Genomic DNA, 17,991 nt, shown 5'->3' with positions numbered 1-17,991 from the left:
AGATGGCCAACAGACACATGAAAAGATGCTCCACATTGTTAGTCATGAGAGAAATGCAAATTAAAACCACAATGAGATATCACCTCACACTAGTATGGATTGCTGCCATACAAAAGACAAACAACAACAAATGTTGGCAAGGTTGTGGAGAAAGGGAAATCCTCCTACACTGCTTGTGGGAATGTAAATTAGTTCAACCTTTGTGGAAAGCAGTATGGCGGTTCCTAAAAAAGCTCAAAATAGAAATACAATTTGACCCAGGAATTCCACTTCTAGGCGTTTACTCTAAGAAAACAGCAGCCCAGTTTGAAAAAGATAGATGCACCCCTATGTTTATTGCAGCACTGTTTACAATAGCCACAAATTAAAAGCAACCTAAGTGTCCATCAGTAGATGAATGGATTAAGAAGAAGTGATACATATACACAATGGAATATTATTCAGCCATAAGAAGAAAAGAAATCCTACCATTTGCAACAACATGGATGGAAATAGAGGGTATTATGCTCAGTGAAATAAGCCAGGTGGAGAAAGACAAGTATCAAATGATTTCACTCATCTGTGGAGTATAAGAACAAAGAAAAACTGAAGAAACAAAACAGCGGCAGAATCACAGAACCCAAGAATGGACTAACAGTTACCAAAGGGAAAGGGACTGGGGAAGACGGTTGGGAAGGGAGGGATAAGGGAGGGGGAAAGAAAGGGGCATTATGATTAGCATGTATTATTTGGGGGGAACACGGGGTGGGATGTGCAACACAGAGAAGACAAGTAGTGATTCTACAGCATCTTACTACGCTGATGGACAGTGACTGTAATGGGGTTTTTTGGGGGGACTTGGTGAAGGGGGGAGCCTAGTAAACATAATGTTCCTCATGTAGTTGTAGATTAATGATACCAAAAAAAAAAAAACGGAATGAGGACTATCTATATATAATGCAATGGAATGATCTCCTAAACATATTGTCAAGTGAAAAAAATCAAGGTACAGAAAAGTATGCTATCATTTATATAAAAAGGAAGTTTAGGTACGCTTGGTCCAATACACACACACACACACACACACACAGACACACACACACACACACATTTTTCTGTTTATATTAAAAAAAGAAACAATAGAAGGATAATCTGTAAAAGTTTTTTTTAATGAGGAAGTGTGGAATTACTTATAAGGAGAAGGAAGCAATTAGTTTAGTGGTACAAGTATAGAAGCGTGAATTTGTGATTATGTTTTGTTTAATAGATTTTACTTTAGAAGAATGTAATATTTTAAATGTAGAACAAAATTAAATTGAAAATAAAGTAATATCTAAAAATTTAAATGAAACAAATTAACCTAAAATGAATGAGAGTGTGTATGAGAGTGTGTGTATTTGTGTGTGTGTGTGTGTGCATATATAACCTGCTGCCAATATGCCTGGCACATAATAAGTTCTCAATGAACATTAGGTATTGTCTTATGGCAGTAAGTTTTTACAATACCAAGAGCACTGAAATTGGAAGACCTAAGCCTGACTGCCCACTTGTTCACCTGCTAGAGAAAATAATGATGGCAGCTAGCTAGGATTTCTTGAGAATCAACCATGTGTCAGGCACTCTTTATTTTATTCATTAATTCAGAAATACTTACTGAGAAACTCCTGAGAGTTTTCATCTACAACCAGAGACAGCAGGCTACAGGGGTTACTGGCCAAGGGGATGCTGAAACAATGACCCTGTCCAAGAAGCCTTTTTGTCCTGTGGGTCTTAGACTCAGCCACACCACTTAGAGACAGGTAGCCATGGTGTGCTGGCAAGTAGTACCATACCACAACAAGCACTCTGGCCTTGGAAGTGCTTTTCCTCCCACAACTCAGAGGCTTCTTTCCTCCAATCTAGACCTACCAGTGACCTGGGCTAGGGAAATTCCTTCCACCCCTTAAGCAGTACCTAGCAAAGTGTACTGAGAGCCACAGTAGCAGCAATAATCCATTCAGACAAAAATGCTTACACAAAGCCCCTGAAAATTAAATCAACTTTAGAATCAATCTCATAAAAGTAGGCCAGGACCTCTGAGCTAAACCTAAACAAGTGACAGCATAGTAAAATAAAATAATTACATAAGACCCTGAGTCGCCTTAACACAGTTGATAAAATTTCCCAGACATAAAAAATAATCAGTCATAATAAAGAAAATCATAATATGAATGAGAAAATGCAATTAACTGACAACAATACTGAGATGAGTCAGGTGTTGTAGTTATTTGTGATTTTTTAAAAAGAATTTTGAAAAGCAGCACTCATAAAACACTTCAACAAACAATAAAGTTATCTTGAAACAAAAGAAAAATTAGAAAATCACAGGAAAGGAATACAAGTTGCAGAAATATATAATTTCAGATAGAATTTATACAATTATTAAAAAGAAATAAAAAACTCACTAGATTTTTTTTAATATTACGGAGGAGAAGTCAGATGACAGAATCACTTGAGGCCAGAAAAATAGAATTATTATTATTTTTTACATTATTTTTTATTGAAGGGTAGTTGACACACAGTATTACATTAGTTTCAGGTGTACAACACAGTGATTCAACATTTATATACATGATAATTCTAGGTAAAAGCTATCACCATACCAAGTTGTTACAATATTTTGACTATATTCCTTATGCTATACATTACATCCAGTTACTTGTTTATTTTACAATTAGAAGAGTATATTTTCTTTTGTGAGGGCATCTCTCATATTTATTGATCAAATGGTTGTTAACAACAATAAAATACTGTATAGGGGGGTCAATGCTCAATGCACAATCATTAATCCACCCCAAGCCTAATTTTCAGCAGTCTCCAATCTTCTGAAGCACAACGAACAAGTTCGTACATTGAGAACAAATTCTTACATAGTGATTAAGTTACATGGTGAACATTACAAGGGCAGTCATCACAGAAGATTTCGGTTTTGCTCATGCATTATGAACTATAAACAGTCAGTTCAAATATGAATACTCATTTGATTTTTATACTTGATTTATATGTGGATACCACATTTCTCTCTTTATTATTATTATTTTTAATAAAATGCTGAAGTGGTAGGTAGATACAAGATTAAGGTAGAAAATATAGTTTAGTGTTGTAAGAGAGCAAATGTAGATGATCAGGTGTGTGCCTGTAGACTATGTGTTAATCCAAGCTAGACAAGGGCAATAAAACATCCACGTATGCAGAAGATTTCTCTCACAACAGGGTGGGGAGAGGTTCTAAGCCTCACCACTGTTGATCACCATTTTCTCACCTGATGGCCACCCTGTCACTGTGCCTGCCTTAGGTTTTTCCTCCCTTGAGGAATCTTACCCGTCTCTGGCTAACCAGTCATCTACCGGGGCCATACAGGGAAATGTAAAGTTGGTCAGTGAGAGAGAAGCCTTATTGTTTGAAAAGGTTAGCTTTTTACTTCTTTGCATATTTATGCCCTGTGGCTTCTATGCCAAGCATTTGTCCTGAGGTGTCTTTACCACTTGGAACAATTATGATACTCGGTAAATTTGATATGAGGCACAAATTCTATTTAAGGCTTGTAATTAGGAAGGTAGAAGAAAAGCTATAGAAGTAGCAGGTGGAAGAAAACATGGGAAGATTGATTATTTCTTTGACATATCTTCTTGTAGAGTAACTTCAGCATGTATACGTTTTAAACTACTAATTAAATCACGCACACACATTAACATAATAGGAGTACAGTTACATAACCAAAGCAGACCTATAATTACCAGCCATTTCCAGTGAAACCAAGAAAACCAGTTTGGCACCTTAGGCATTTGTGAAAACTTATCTATGATATGGTGGATATTGTCCAACTGAACTTGAACATTCTGAGAGAAAACAGACAAATTAAAACAACCCATTCCTGGGGACTGTTCACATCCCATATGTTCTTTTAACAGTAAATAGTCTGTAGTTGTAAGATTTTGGAGTGCTATAATTTGCACTTCTCCTAATTCTTGGTTGAGTTCAAACAGTATAGATCCAGTCCAATTTTTGTTTTACTGTATGCACAGGCCAGCTTAGATATCTCCTTCATCATTCCCATGGCAAGTCCAGGAACTGGTGGGATGAATGCATCTACACCTGTGACAGTGCGTGGATCTTTGTCAGAGTTTTTTTTTTTTTTTTGCTGATCATCTTCTGTCATGAGTCTTCCCGAGAGTGCTGATGTTGGAAGTTCTTTTTCATATCGTATCTTAGTTCATTTTCGGGGTAGCCAAATTAGGCTTTGATCCTCTGTATAAACACAAACAGACCCTTTGCCTACACTTTTATATGCCCTTTATATCATTGTGTAGAACTCATTAGAGGTCACCATATAGGAACTGCTTTTTTTTTTTTTTAATCATTAATCTACACTTACATGATGAATACTTTGTTTACTAGGCTCTCCCCTATACCAGGTCCCCCCTATATACTCCTTTACAGTCACTGTCCATCAGCGTAGCAAACTGTTGTAGAATCACTACTTGTCTTCTCTGTGTTGTACAGCCCTCCCCTTTCTCCCACCCCGCTATGGATGTTAATCTTAATACCCCTCTTTTTCTGCCCCCCCTTATCCCTCCCTACCCACCCATCCTCCCCAGTCCCTTTCCCTTTGGTAATGTTAGTCCATTCTTGAGTTCTGTGATTCTGTTGCTGTTTTGTTCCTTCAGTTTTTCCTTTGTTCTTATATTCCACAGATGAGTGAAATCATTTGGTATTTCTCTTTCTCTGCTTGGCTTGTTTCACTGAGCATAATACCCTCCAGCTCCATCCATGTTGCTGCAAATGGTTTAATTTGCCCTTTTCTAATGGCTGAGTAGTATTCCATTGTGTATATGTACCACATCTTCTTTATCCATTCATCTATCGATGGACATTTAGGTTGCTTCCAATTCTTGACTATTGTAAATAGTGCTGCGATGAACATAGGGGTACATTGGTCTTTCTCATACTTGATTGCTGCGTTCTTAGGGTAAATTCCTAGGAGTGCAATTCCTGGGTCAAATGGTATGTCTGTTTTGAGCATTTTGATGTACCTCCATACTGCTTTCCACAATGGTTGAACAAGTTTACATTCCCACCAGCAGTGTAGGAGGGTTCCCCTTTCTCCACAGCCTCACCAACATTTGTTGTTGTTTGTCTTTTGGATGCAGCCATCCTTACTGGTGTGAGGTGATACCTCATTGTAGTTTTAATTTGCATTTCTCTGATAATTAGCGATGTGGAGCATCTTTTCATGTGGCTGTTGGCCATCTGTATTTCTTTTTTGTGGAACCGTCTGTTTAGTTCCTTTGCCCATTTTTTAATTGGGTTATTTGTTTTTTGTTTGTTGAGGCGTGTGAGCTCTTTATATATTCTGGACGTCAAGCCTTTATCGGATCTGTCATTTTCAAAGATATTCTTCCATACTGTAGGGTTCCTTTTTGTTCTATTGATGGTGTCTTTTGCTGTACAGAAGCTTTTCAGCTTAATATAGTCCCACTTGTTCATTTTTGCTGTTGTTTTCCTTGCCCGGGGAGATACGTTCAAGAAGAGGTCACTCATGTTTATGTCTAAGAGGTTTGTGACTAAGTTTTCTTCCAAGAGTTTAATGGTTTCGTGACTTACTTTCAGGTCTTTGATCCATTTTGAGTTTACTTTTGTATACGGGGTTAGACAATGGTCCAGTTTCATTCTCCTACATGTAGCTGTCCAGTTTTGCCAGCACCATCTGTTGAAGAGACTGTCATTTCACCATTGTATGTCCATGGCTCCTTTATCAAATATTAATTGACCATATATGTCTGGGTTAATGTCTGGATTGTCTAGTCTGTTCCATTGGTCTGTGGCTCTGTTCTTGTGCCAGTACCAAATTGTCTTGATTACTATGGCTTTATAATAGAGCTTGAAGTTGGGGAGTGAGATCCCCCCTACTTTATTCTTCTTTCTCAGGATTGCTTTGGCTATTCGGGGTCTTTGGTGTTTCCATATGAATTTTTGAATTATTTGTTCCAGTTCATTGAAGAATGTTGCTGGTAGTTTCATAGGGATTGCATCAAATCTGTATATTGTTTTGGGCAGGATGGCCATTTTGACGATATTAACTCTTCCTAGCCATGAGCATGGGATGCGTTTCCATCTGTTAGTGTCCCCTTTAATTTCTTTTAAGAGTGACTTGTAGTTTTCAGAATATAAGTCTTTCACTTCTTTGGTTAGGTTTATTCCTAGGTATTTTATTTTTTTTTGATGCAATTGTGAATGGAGTTGTTTTCCTGATTTCTCTTTCTGTTGGTTCATTGTTGGTATATAGGAAAGCCACAGATTTCTGTGTGTTGATTTTGTATCCTGCAACTTTGCTGTATTCCGATATCAGTTCTAGTAGTTCTGGGGTGGAGTCTTTAGGGTTTTTTATGTACAGTATCATGTCATCTGCAAATAGTGACAGTTTGACTTCTTCTTTGCCAATCTGGATTCCTTGTATTTTTTTGTTTTGTCTGATTGCCGTGGCTAGGACCTCCAGTACTATGTTAAATAACAGTGGGGAGAGTGGGCATCCCTGTCTAGTTCCCGATCTCAGCGGAAATGCTTTCAGCTTCTCGCTATTCAATATAATGTTGGCTGTGGGTTTTTCATAGATGGCCTTTATTATGTTGAGGTACTTGCCCTCTATTCCCATTTTGCTGAGAGATTTTATCATGAATGGATGTTGAACTTTGTCAAATGCTTTTTCAGCATCTATGGAGATGATCATGTGGTTTTTGTCTTTCTTTTTGTTGATGTGGTGGATGATATTGATGGACTTTCGAATGTTGTGGATCCTTGCATCCCTGGGATGAATCCCACTTGGTCATGGTGTACGATGGTTTTGATGTATTTTTGAATTCGGTTTGCTAAAATTTTGTTGAGTATTTTTGCGTCTACGTTCATCAGGGTTATTGGTCTGTAGTTTTCTTTTTTGGTGGTGTCTTTGCCTGGTTTTGGTATTAGGGTGATGTTGCCTTCATAGAATGAGTTTGGGAGTATCCCCTCCTCTTCTATTCCTTGGAAAACTTTAAGGAGAATGGGTATTATGTCTTCCAGGTATGTCTGATAAAATCCCGATAATAATCCATCTGGCCCGGGTGTTTTGTTCTTTGGTAGTTTTTTGATTACCGCTTCAATTTCGTTGCTGGTAATTGGTCTGTTTAGATTTTCTGTTTCTTTTTGGGTCAGTCTTGGAAGGTTGTATTTTTCTAGGAAGTTGTCCATTTCTCCTAGGTTTCCCAGCTTGTTAGCATATAGGTTTTCATAGTATTCTCTAATAATTCTTTGTATTTCTGCGGGGTCCGTCGTGATTTTTCCTTTCTCATTTCTGATACTGTTGATATGTGTTGACTCTCTTTTCCTCTTAATAAGTCTGGCTAGAGGCTTATGTATTTTGTTTATTTTCTCGAAGAACCAGCTCTTTGTTTCATTGATTTTTGCTATTGTTTTATTCTTCTCAATTTTATTTATTTCTTCTCTGATCTTTATTATGTCCCTCCTTCTGCTGACCTTAGGCCTCATTTGTTCTTCTTTTTTTAATTTCGATAGTTGTGACATTAGACCGTTCATTTTGGATTGCTCTTCCTTTTTTAAATGTGCTTGGATTGCTATATACTTTCCTCTTAAGACTGCTTTTGCTGTGTCCCACAGAAGTTGGGGCTTAGTGTTGTTGTTATTTGTTTCCATATATTGCTGGATCTCCATTTTGATTTGGTCATTGATCCATTGATTATTTAGGAGAGTGTTGTTTAGCCTCCATGTGTTTGTGAGCCTTTTTGCTTTCTTTGAACAGTTTATTTCTAGTTTAATGCCTTTGTGGTCTGAAAAGTTGGTTGGTAGGATTTCAATCTTTTGGAATTTACTGAGGCTCTTTTTGTGTCCTAGTATGTGGTTTATTCTGTAGAATGTTCCATGTGCACTTGAGAAGAATGTGTATCCTGTTGCTTTTGGATGTAGAGTTCTGTAGATGTCTATTAGGTCCATCTGTTCTAGTGTGTTGTTCAGTGCCTCTTTGTCCTTACTTATTTTCTGTCTGGTGGATCTGTCCTTTGGAGTGAGTGGTGTGTTGAAGTCTCCAGAATAAATGCATTGCATTCTATTTCCTCCTTTAGCTCTGTTAGTATTTGTTTCAAGTATTTTGGTGCTCCTGTATTGGGTGCATATATATTTATATTGGCTATATCCTCTTGTTGGACTGTGACCTTTATCATTATATTATGTCCTTCTTTGTCTTTTGTTACTTTCTTTGTTTTGAAGTCTGTTTTGTCTGATACCAGAATTGCAACACCTGCTTTCTTCTCTTTCTGGTTTGCATGAAATATCTTTTTCCATCCCTTGACTTTAAGTCTGTGCATGTCTTTGGGTTTGAGGTGAGTCTCTTGTAAGCAGCATATGGATGGATCTTGCTTTTTTATCCATTCTATTACTTTGTGTCTTTTGATTGGTGCATTCAGTCCATTTACATTTAGGGTGATTATTGAAAAGTATTAATTTATTGCCATTGCAGGCTTTAAGTTTGTGGTTACCAAAGGTTTATGGTTAGCTTCTTTACTATCTTACTGTCTAACTTAACTCGCTTTTTGAGCTATTATAAACACAGTCTGATGATTCTTTATTTCTCTCCCTTCTTATTCCTCCTCCTCCCTTCTTCATATGTTGGGTGTTTGGTTGTGTGCTCTTTTTAGGTGTGCTCCCATCTAGAGCAGTCCCTGTAGGATGCCCGTAGAGGTGGTTTGTGGGAGGCAAATTCCCTCAACTTTTGCTTGTCTTGGAATTGTTTAATCCCTCCTTCATATTTAAATGATATTCGTGCTGGATACAGTAGTCTTGGTTCGAGGCCCTTCTGTTTCATTGCATTAAGTATATCATGCCATTCTCTACTGGCCTGTAGGGTTTCTGTTGAGAAGTCTGATGATAGCCTGATTGGTTTTCCTTTGTAGGTAACCTTTTTTTTCTCTCTGGCTGCTTGTAATACTTTGTCCTTGTCTTTGATCTTTGCCATTTTAATTATTATGTGTCTTGGTGTTGCCCTCCTTGGATCCCTTGTCATGGGAGTTCTGTGTACCTCTGTGGTCTGAGAGGCCATTTCTTCCCCTAGTTTGGGGAAATTTTCAGCAATTATTTCTTCAAAGACATTTTCTATCCCCTTTTCTCTCTCTACTTCTTCTGGAATGCCTATGATTCTTATATTTTTCCTTTTATATTGATCACTCAGCTCTCTTAAAATTCTTTCATTCCTGGAGATCCTTTTATCTCTCTCTGCATCAGCTTCTCTGCGTTCCTGTTCTCTGTTTTCTAGTCCATTAATGGTCTCTTGCATCTCATCCATTCTGTTTTGAAGTCCTTCCAGAGCTTGTTTTATTTCTGAATTCTCCTTCCTTAGTTCTTGCATATTTCTCTGCAAGTCCATCAGCATGGTTATGACTTTTGTTTTGAATTCTTTTTTAGGAAGACTGGCTAAATCTATCTCCCCAGATTCCTTCTCAGGGGAAGGTGTAGCAGATGCCGAAGCTGTCTGGGTTAGTCTTGTCTGGATCATATTTTTTTACCTTTTGATGTTGACAGGTGCTATTGACTGTCAGCTGGGAGGGCCAAAATTTTCACTTGCTACTGGCCTTTCTTTACTGGGACAACTGCGACCCCTAGTGGCTTGTGTTGGGTAATTGCGTGTAGAGTGGGTCTTTGTGTCTTGCCTGGCCAGAAGGGAGAAATTTCCCTTTCTGTGGGCGGAATTTGTCTCAGGCTGCTTCCCTGCTTTCGCAGCGCCCGGTGGGGTAATGGATGGGGGGGCTGCTTGACTGTTTGCCTCTGTGAGGGGTCTCAGAGCTGTTGCCCAGGGGTTTAGTGCCTCCGGTTTTCCCTGTAATTTCCAGCTGCTGTACTGTGACCTGGGTTGTTTCCGTCCAGCTGTTAAGTCCCTGTCCATTTAAGACTTTCAAGAAGCCCCCGCTTTTCTTTGTCACAGGGGCATCAGCTTCGGCACCTGCTCAGAGGTCTTACTCCCTGTTCCCCCAGTATCCAGGGCCCCCTGGGCATGTACTGTGTCTGCGCTCTGGCCTGGATGGCTGGGGCTGGGTGTTCGGCAGTCCTGGGCTCCGTCTCCCTCCCGCTCTGCCTTCTCTTCTCCCGCCGGTAGCTGGGGGGAGGGGCGCTCGGGTCCCGCCAGGCCGGGGCTTGTATCTTACCCCTTTCACCAGTCGCTGGGTTCTCGCTGGTGTAGCTGCAGTCTGGCCACTGTCCTGCGTCTTCTGGTCTCTCTTTTAGGGCTAGTTGTGTTTGTTGTATTTTCAAAAGTATATATGTTTTTGGGAGGAGATTCCCACTGTCCTACTCACGCTGCCATGTTGGCTCCGCCTCCTCTGTTGGGGTTTTTTGGTGATTATCTTCTGGCATGAGTCTTCCCGAGAGCGCTGATGTTGGAAGTTCTTTTCATATCGTATCTTAGTTCATTTTCGGGGTAGCCAAATTAGGCTTGATCCTTTGTATAAAAACAGACCCTTTGCCTAAACTTTTATATGCCCTTTATATCATTGTGTAGAACTCATTGGAGGACACCACACAGGAACTGCTTTTTCTTTTTTTTTTTATCAGTAATCTACACTTACATGATGAATATTTTGTTTACTAGGCTCTCCCCTATACCAGGTACCCCCTATAAACCCTTTTAGAGTCACTGTCAATCAGTGTAGCAAAATGTTGTAGAATCACTACTTGTCTTCTCTGTGTTGTACAGCCCTCCCCTTTCTCCCACCCCCCCATGCATGCTAATCTTACTACCCCCGCTTTTTCTCCCCCCCTTATCCCTCCCTACCCACCAATCCTCCCCAGTCCCTTTCCTTTTGGTACCTGTTTGTCCATTCTTGAGTTCTGTGATTCCGCAGCTGTTTTGTTCCTACAGTTTTTCCTTTGTTCTTATACTCCACAGATGAGTGAAATCATTTTGTATTTCTCTTTCACCGCTTGGCTTGTTTCACTGAGCATAATACCCTCCAGCTCCATCCATGTTGCTGCAAATGGTAGGATTTGCCCTTTTCTTATGGCTGAGTAGTATTCCTTTGTGTATATGTAACCACATCTTCTTTATCCATTCATCTATCAATGGACATTTAGGTTGCTTCCAATTCTTGGATATTGTAAATAGTGCTACGATAAACATAAGGGTGCATTGATCTTTGTCATACATGATTGCTGCATCTTTAGGGTAAATTCCTAGGAGTGCGATTCCTGGGTCAAATGGTATGTCCGTTTTGAGCATTTTGATGTACCTCCATACTGCTTTCCACAATGGTTGCACTAACTTACATTCCCACCAGCAGTGTAGGAGGGTTCCCCTTTCTCCACAGTCTCTCTAACATTTGTTGTTGTTTGTCTTTTGGATGGCAGCCATCCTTACAGGTGTGAGGTGATACCTCATTGTACTTTTAATTTGCATTTCTCTGATAATTAGTGATGTGGAGCATCTTTTCATGTGTCTGTCGGCCATCTGTATTTCTTCTTTGGAGAACAGTCTGTTTAGTTCCTCTGCCCATTTTTTAATTGGGTTATTTGTTTTTTTTTGTTGAGGCGTGTGAGCTCTTTATATATTCTGGAAGTCAAGCCTTTATCGGATGATTCATTTTCAAATATATTCTCCCATACTGTAGGGTTCCTTTCTGTACTATTGATGGTGTTTTTTGCTGTACAGAAGCTATTCAGCTTAATATAGTCCCACTTGTTCATTTTTGTTGTTGTTTTCCTTGCTTGGGGAGATATATTCCAGAAGAGGTCACTCATGTTTATGTCTAAGAGGTTTTTGCCTATGTTTTCTTCCTAGAGTTTAATGGTTTCATGACTTACATTCAGGTCTTTGATCCATTTTGAGTTTACTTTTGTATATGGGGTTAGACAGTGATCCAGTTTCATTCTCTTACACGTAGCTGTCCAGTTTTGCCAGCACCATCTGTTGAAGAGATTGTCATTTCCCCATTGTATATTCATGGGTCCTTTATCAAATATTAATTGACTATATATGTTTGGGTTAATGTCTGGAGCCTCTATTCTGTTCCACTGGTCTGTGGCTCTGTTCTTGTGCCAGTACAAAATTGTCATGGTAACTGTGGCTTTGTAGTAGAACTTGATGTTGGGGAGTGAGATCCCCCCACTTTATAATTCTTTCTCAGGATTGCTTTGGGTATTCGGGGTCTTTGGTGGTGCCATATGAATTTTTGTTTTATTTGTTCTAGTTCATTGAAGAATGTTGCTGGTGGTTTGATAGGGATTGCATAAAATCTGTGTATTGCTTTGGGCAGGAAGGCCAATTTGACGATATTAATTCTTCCTAGGCACGAGCATGGAATGCGTTTCCATCTGTTAGTGTCCCCTTTAATTTCTCTTAAGAGTGACTTTTAGTTTTCACAGTAAAATTCTTTCACTTTTTGGTTATGTTTATTCCTAGGTATTTTTATTTTTTTTGATGCAATTGTGAATGGACTTGTTTTCCTGATTTCTCTTTCTGTTGGTTCATTGTTAGTGTATAGGAAAGCCACAGATTTCTGTGTGTTGATTTTGTATCCGGCAACTTTGCTGTGTTCTGATATCAGTTCTAGTAGTTTAGGGGTGGAGTCTTTAGGGTTTATTTATGTACACTATCATATCATCTGCAAATAGTGACAGTTTAACTTCTTCTTTACGAATCTAGATTCCTTGTATTTTTTTGTTTTGTATGATTGATGTGGCTAGGACCTCCAGTAATATGTTAAATAACAATGGGGAGAGTGGGCATCCCTGTCTAATTCCCGATCTCAGAGGAAAAGCTTTCAGCTTCTCACTTTTCAATATAATGTTTTCTGTGGGTTTTCCGTAGATGGCCTTTATTATGTTGAGGTACTTGCCCTCTATTCCCATTTTGCTGAGAGCTTTTATCATGAATGGACGTTGAACTTTGTCAAATGCTTTTTCAGCATCTATGGAGATGATCATGTGGTTTTTGTCTTTCCTTTTGTTGATGTGGTGGATGATGTTGATGGACTTTCGAATGTGGTACCATCCTTGCATCCCTGGGATGAATTCCACTTGGTCATGGTGTACGATCCTTTTGATGTATTTTTGAATTCGGTTTGCTAATATTTTATTTAATATTTTTGCATCTACGTTCATCAGGGATATTGGTCTGTATTTTTCTTTTTTGGTGTTGTCTTTGCCTGGTTTTCGTATTAGGGTGATGTTAGCTTCATAGAATAAGTTTGGGAGTATCCCTTCCTCTTCTATTTTTTGGAAAACTTTAAGGAGAATGGGTATTATGTCTTCCATGTATGTCTGATAAAATTCCGAGGAAAATCCATCTGGCCCGGAGGTTTTTTTCTTTGGTCATTTTTTGATTACTGCTTCAATTTCGTTGCTGGTAATTGGTCTGTTTAGATTTTCTATTTCTTACTGGGTCAGTTTTGGGAGGTTGTATTTTTCTAGGAAGTTGTCCATTTTTCCTAGGTTTCCCAGCTTGTTAGCATATAGGTTTTCATAGTATTCTCTAATAATTCTTTGTATTTCTGTGGGATCCGTCATGATTTTTCCTTTCTCTTTTCTGATACTGTTGATTTTTGTTGACTCTCTTTTCCTCTTAATTAGTCTTTCTAGAGGCTTATCTGTTTTGTTTATTTTCTCGAAGAACCAGCTCTTGGTTTCATTGATTTCTGCTATTGTTTTATTCTTCTCAATTTTATTTATTTCTTCTCTGATCTTTATTATGTCCCTCCTTCTGCTGACCTTAGGCCTCATTTGTTCTTCTTTTTCCAATTTCGATAATTGTGACATTAGACCATTCATTTGGGATTGTTCTTCCTTTTTTAAATATGATTAGATTGCTGTATACTTTCCTCTTAAGTCTGCTTTTGCTGTGTCCCACAGAAGTTGGGGCTTAGTGTTGTTGTTTTCATTCGGATTTCCATATATTGCTGGATCTCCATTTTGATTTGGTCATTGATCCCTTGATTATTTAGGAGCGTGTTGTTAAGCCTCCATATGTTTGTGAGCCTTTTTGCTTTCTTTCTAAAGTTTATTTCTAGTTTATGCCTTTGTGGTCTGAAAAGTTGGTTGGTAGGATTTCAATCTTTTGGAATTTACTGAGGCTCTTTTTGTGGCCTAGTATGTGGTCTCTTCTGGAGAATGTTCCATGTGCACTTGAGAAGAATGTGTATCCTGTTGCTTTTGGATGTAGAGTTCTGTAGATGTCTATTAGGTCCATCTGTTCTAGCGTGTTGTTCAGTACCTCTGTGTCCTTACTTATTTTCCATCTGGTGGATCTGTCCTTTGGAGTGAGTGGTGTGTTGACGTCTCCTAGAATGAATGCATTGCATTCTATTTCCTCCTTTAGTTCTGTTAATATTTGTATCAGGTATGTTGGTGTTCCTGTATTGGGTGCATATATATTTATAATGGTTATATCCTCTTGTTGGACTGAGCCCTTTATCATTATATAATGTCCTTCTTTGTCTTTTGTTACTTTCTTTATTTTGAAGTCTGTTTTGTCTGATACCAGAATTGCAACACCTGCTTTCTTCTCTTTCTGGTTTGCATGAAATATCTTTTTCCATCTCTTGACTTTAAGTCTGTGCATGTCTTTGGGTTTGAGGTTAGTCTCTTGTTAGCAGCTTATGGATGGATCTTGCTCTTTTATCCATTCTATTACTCAGTGTCTTTTGATTGGTGCATTCATTCCATTTACATTCGGGGTGATTATTGAAAAGTATGAACTTACTGCCTTTGCAGGCTTTAAGTTTGTGGTTACCAAAGGTTCAGAGTTAGCTTCTTTACTATGTTACTGTCTAACTTAACTCGCTTGTTGGGCTATTATAAACGCAGTCTGATGAATCTTTTCATCTCTCCCTTCTTATTCCTCCTCCTCCCTTCTTCATAAGTTGGGTGTTTTGTTATGTGCTCTTTTTAGGAGTGCTCCCGTCTAGAGCAGTCCCTGTAGGATGCCCTGAAGAGGTTGTTTGTGGGAGGCAAATTCCCTCAACTTTTGCTTGTCTCGGAATTGTTTAATCCCCCTTCATATTTAAATGATATTCATGCTGGATTCAGTAGTCTTGGTTCAAGTCTCTTCTGTTTCATTGCATTAAGTATAACACACCATTCTCTTCTGGCCTGTAGAGTTTCTGTTGAGAAGTCTGATGATAGCCTGATGGGTTTTCTTTTGTAGGTAACCTTTTTTTTCTCTCTGGCTGCCTTTAATACTTTGTCCTTGTCTTTGATCTTTGCCATTTTAATTATTATGTGTCTTTGTGTTGCCCTCCCTTGTCATGGGACCCGCACGTCACTTGGATCCCTTGTCATGGGAGTTCTGTGTACCTCTGTGGTCTGAGAGGCCATTTCTTCCCTTAGTTTTTGATAGTTTTCGGCAATTATTTCTTCAAAGACACTTTCTATCCCTTTTTCTCTCTCTACTTCTTCCGGTATCCCTACAATGCGTATATTGTTCCTTTTCCATGGTCACTCAGCTCCCTTAAAATTCTTTCATTCCTGGAGATCCTTTTATCTCTCTCTGCATCAGCTTCTCTGCATTCCTGTTCTCCATTTTCTAGTCCATTAATGTTCTCTTGCATCTAGTCCATTCTGTTTTGAAGTCCTTCCAGAGCTTGTTTCATTTCTGTATTCTCCTTCCTTAGTTCTTGCATTTTTCTCTGCAAGTCCGTCAGAATGGTTATGACTTTTGTTTTGAATTCTTTTTCAGGAAGACTGGCTAAATCTATCTCTCCAGGTTCCTTCTCAGGGGAAGATGTAGCAGATGCCGAAGCTGTCTGGGTTAGTCTTGTCTGGATCATATTTTTTTGCCTTTTGATGTTGACAGGTGCTATTGACTGTCAGCTGGGAGGGCCAAACTTTTCACTTGCTACTGGCCTTTCTTTACTTGGACAACTGGGACCCCTAGTGGCTTGTGTTAGTTAATTGCGTGTAGGTTGGGTCTTGGTGTCCTGCCCAGTTAAAGTGTAGGAATTTTCCTTTCTGTGAGCGTGTTTTGCCTTAGGCTGTTTCTCTGCTTTTGCAGCGCCCAGTGGGGTAATGGCCGGGGGGGCTGTTTGGCTGTTTACCTCAATTAGGCGTCTCAGAGATGTTGCCCAGGGGGTTAGCATGCCCGGTTTTCCCTGTAATTTCCAGCCACTGAGCTGTGACCTGTGTTGTTTCCGTCTAGCTGTTAAATCCCTGTCCCTTTAAGTCTTTCAAAAAGCACTGGCTTTTCTTTGTCACAGGGCATCATCTTCGTCACCCTCTCAGAGGTCTTGCTGCCCTATTTCCCTAGTTTCCAGCCCTCCACGCTTGCCCTGTGTCTGCGCTCTGGTTCGGGTGGCTGGGACTGGGTGTTTAGCAGTCCTGGGCTCCCACTCCCTCCCGCCGGGAGCTTGGGGGAGGTGTGCTCGTGTCCTGCTGGGCCGGGGTTTGTATCTTACCCCTTTCCCCAGGTGCTGGGCTCTCGCACGTGTGGATGTAGTCAGGCTGTTGTCCTGTGTCTTCTGGTCTCTCTTTTAGGATTAGTTGTATTTGTTGTATTTTCAAAAATATATATGTTTTTTGGAGGAGATTCCCACTGTCCTACTCACGCTGCCATGTTGGCTCCACCCATAAAAATACTTTTTTCTGTCCTTTAACTCTCAGCCTTTGTGTGTCCTTACTGCTAAAATGAGTCTCTTGTAGACAGCATATCACTGAATCTTGTTTATTTTAGCTATTCTATTAATTTTATTGAAGAATTTACCAATTTTTGTTTAAAGCAATTATTGGTTGGTAAGAACTTACTATTACCGTTTTATTAATTATATTTCTGATAATTTTGTAGATCCTTTGTTCCTACCTTCCTTTCATGTTGTCTCCCATTATAATTTAATGACATTTTGTGGTGGTATACTTTTACTCTTTGCAACCTTCTTTTCTGGATATGAAATAGGTTTTTCCTTTGTGATTACAATGAGGTTTACATGAAATATATCATTGCTATAACAATCTACATTAAGCTGGAAACAAGTTAATTTCAATAGCTTACAGAAATTCTATACTTTACTTCCCCCATCACAGTTTGGTTTTCTGATGCTAAATACACATCTTTTTAATATTGTATATCCAATAATAAGTTATTGTTGTTATGGTTATTTTTAATAATTTTACTTTTATGCTAGAGTTGTGATTTAGATACCACCACTATAATATTAGACATTCTGACTTTGACTATATCTTTACTTTTATCAGTGAGTTTTACATATTTATGTGATTTTATGTTAATTAGCATCTTTCATTTCAGCTTGAAGAATGACTTTCAGTATTTCTTATAAGGCAAATCTGGTGGTGATGTTCTCCCTCACCTTTTGTTTTTTGGAAAAGTCTTCATCTCTCCTTCATACACAAATTTTTGCTATACATAGCAATATTGGTTGGCAGATTTTTTTCTTTTAGTATTTTGAATATGTCATCCCACTTTCTCCTGGCCTGCAGTTTCTGGGTAGAAATTCACTAATAATCTTAGGGGGCTCCCTTGTACATGACAAGCCACATTTCTCTCACTGCTTTCAAATTCTTTGTCTTTGACATTTGGCAATTTAATCATAATGTTCTCACTGCTACCTTTTACTGGTTCATCCTATTTGGAGTACTTTGGACCTCATGAATGTGAATGTTCATTTGTCTCTCCATGTTTGGAAACTTCAGATGTTACTGCTTAAAATCAACATTCTTTCCCTTTCCTTTTCTCTTTGTGTTCTGGGATTCTCAGGGTGTGTATGTTGTTTCTCCTGATACTATCCCCAAAATCCCATAGGATTTCTTCACTCTTTCTCATTTTCTTCCTCTTTTTGCTCCCTTGACTGCATTATTTCAAAGGACCTATCTTCAAGTTCACTGGTTCTGTCTTCTGGTTGAGTTGCTCTTGAAGCACTCTTGAATTCCTCAGTGCTGCCATTTTATTTTTCATCTCTATGATTTATGTTTTTTTATGGTTCCTTTGTTGAACTT

The sequence above is a fragment of the Manis pentadactyla genome, chromosome X, assembly GCF_030020395.1.
Source record: "Manis pentadactyla isolate mManPen7 chromosome X, mManPen7.hap1, whole genome shotgun sequence".
NCBI lineage: Eukaryota > Metazoa > Chordata > Mammalia > Pholidota > Manidae > Manis > Manis pentadactyla.
Note: the sequence above shows the minus strand (reverse complement) of the source record.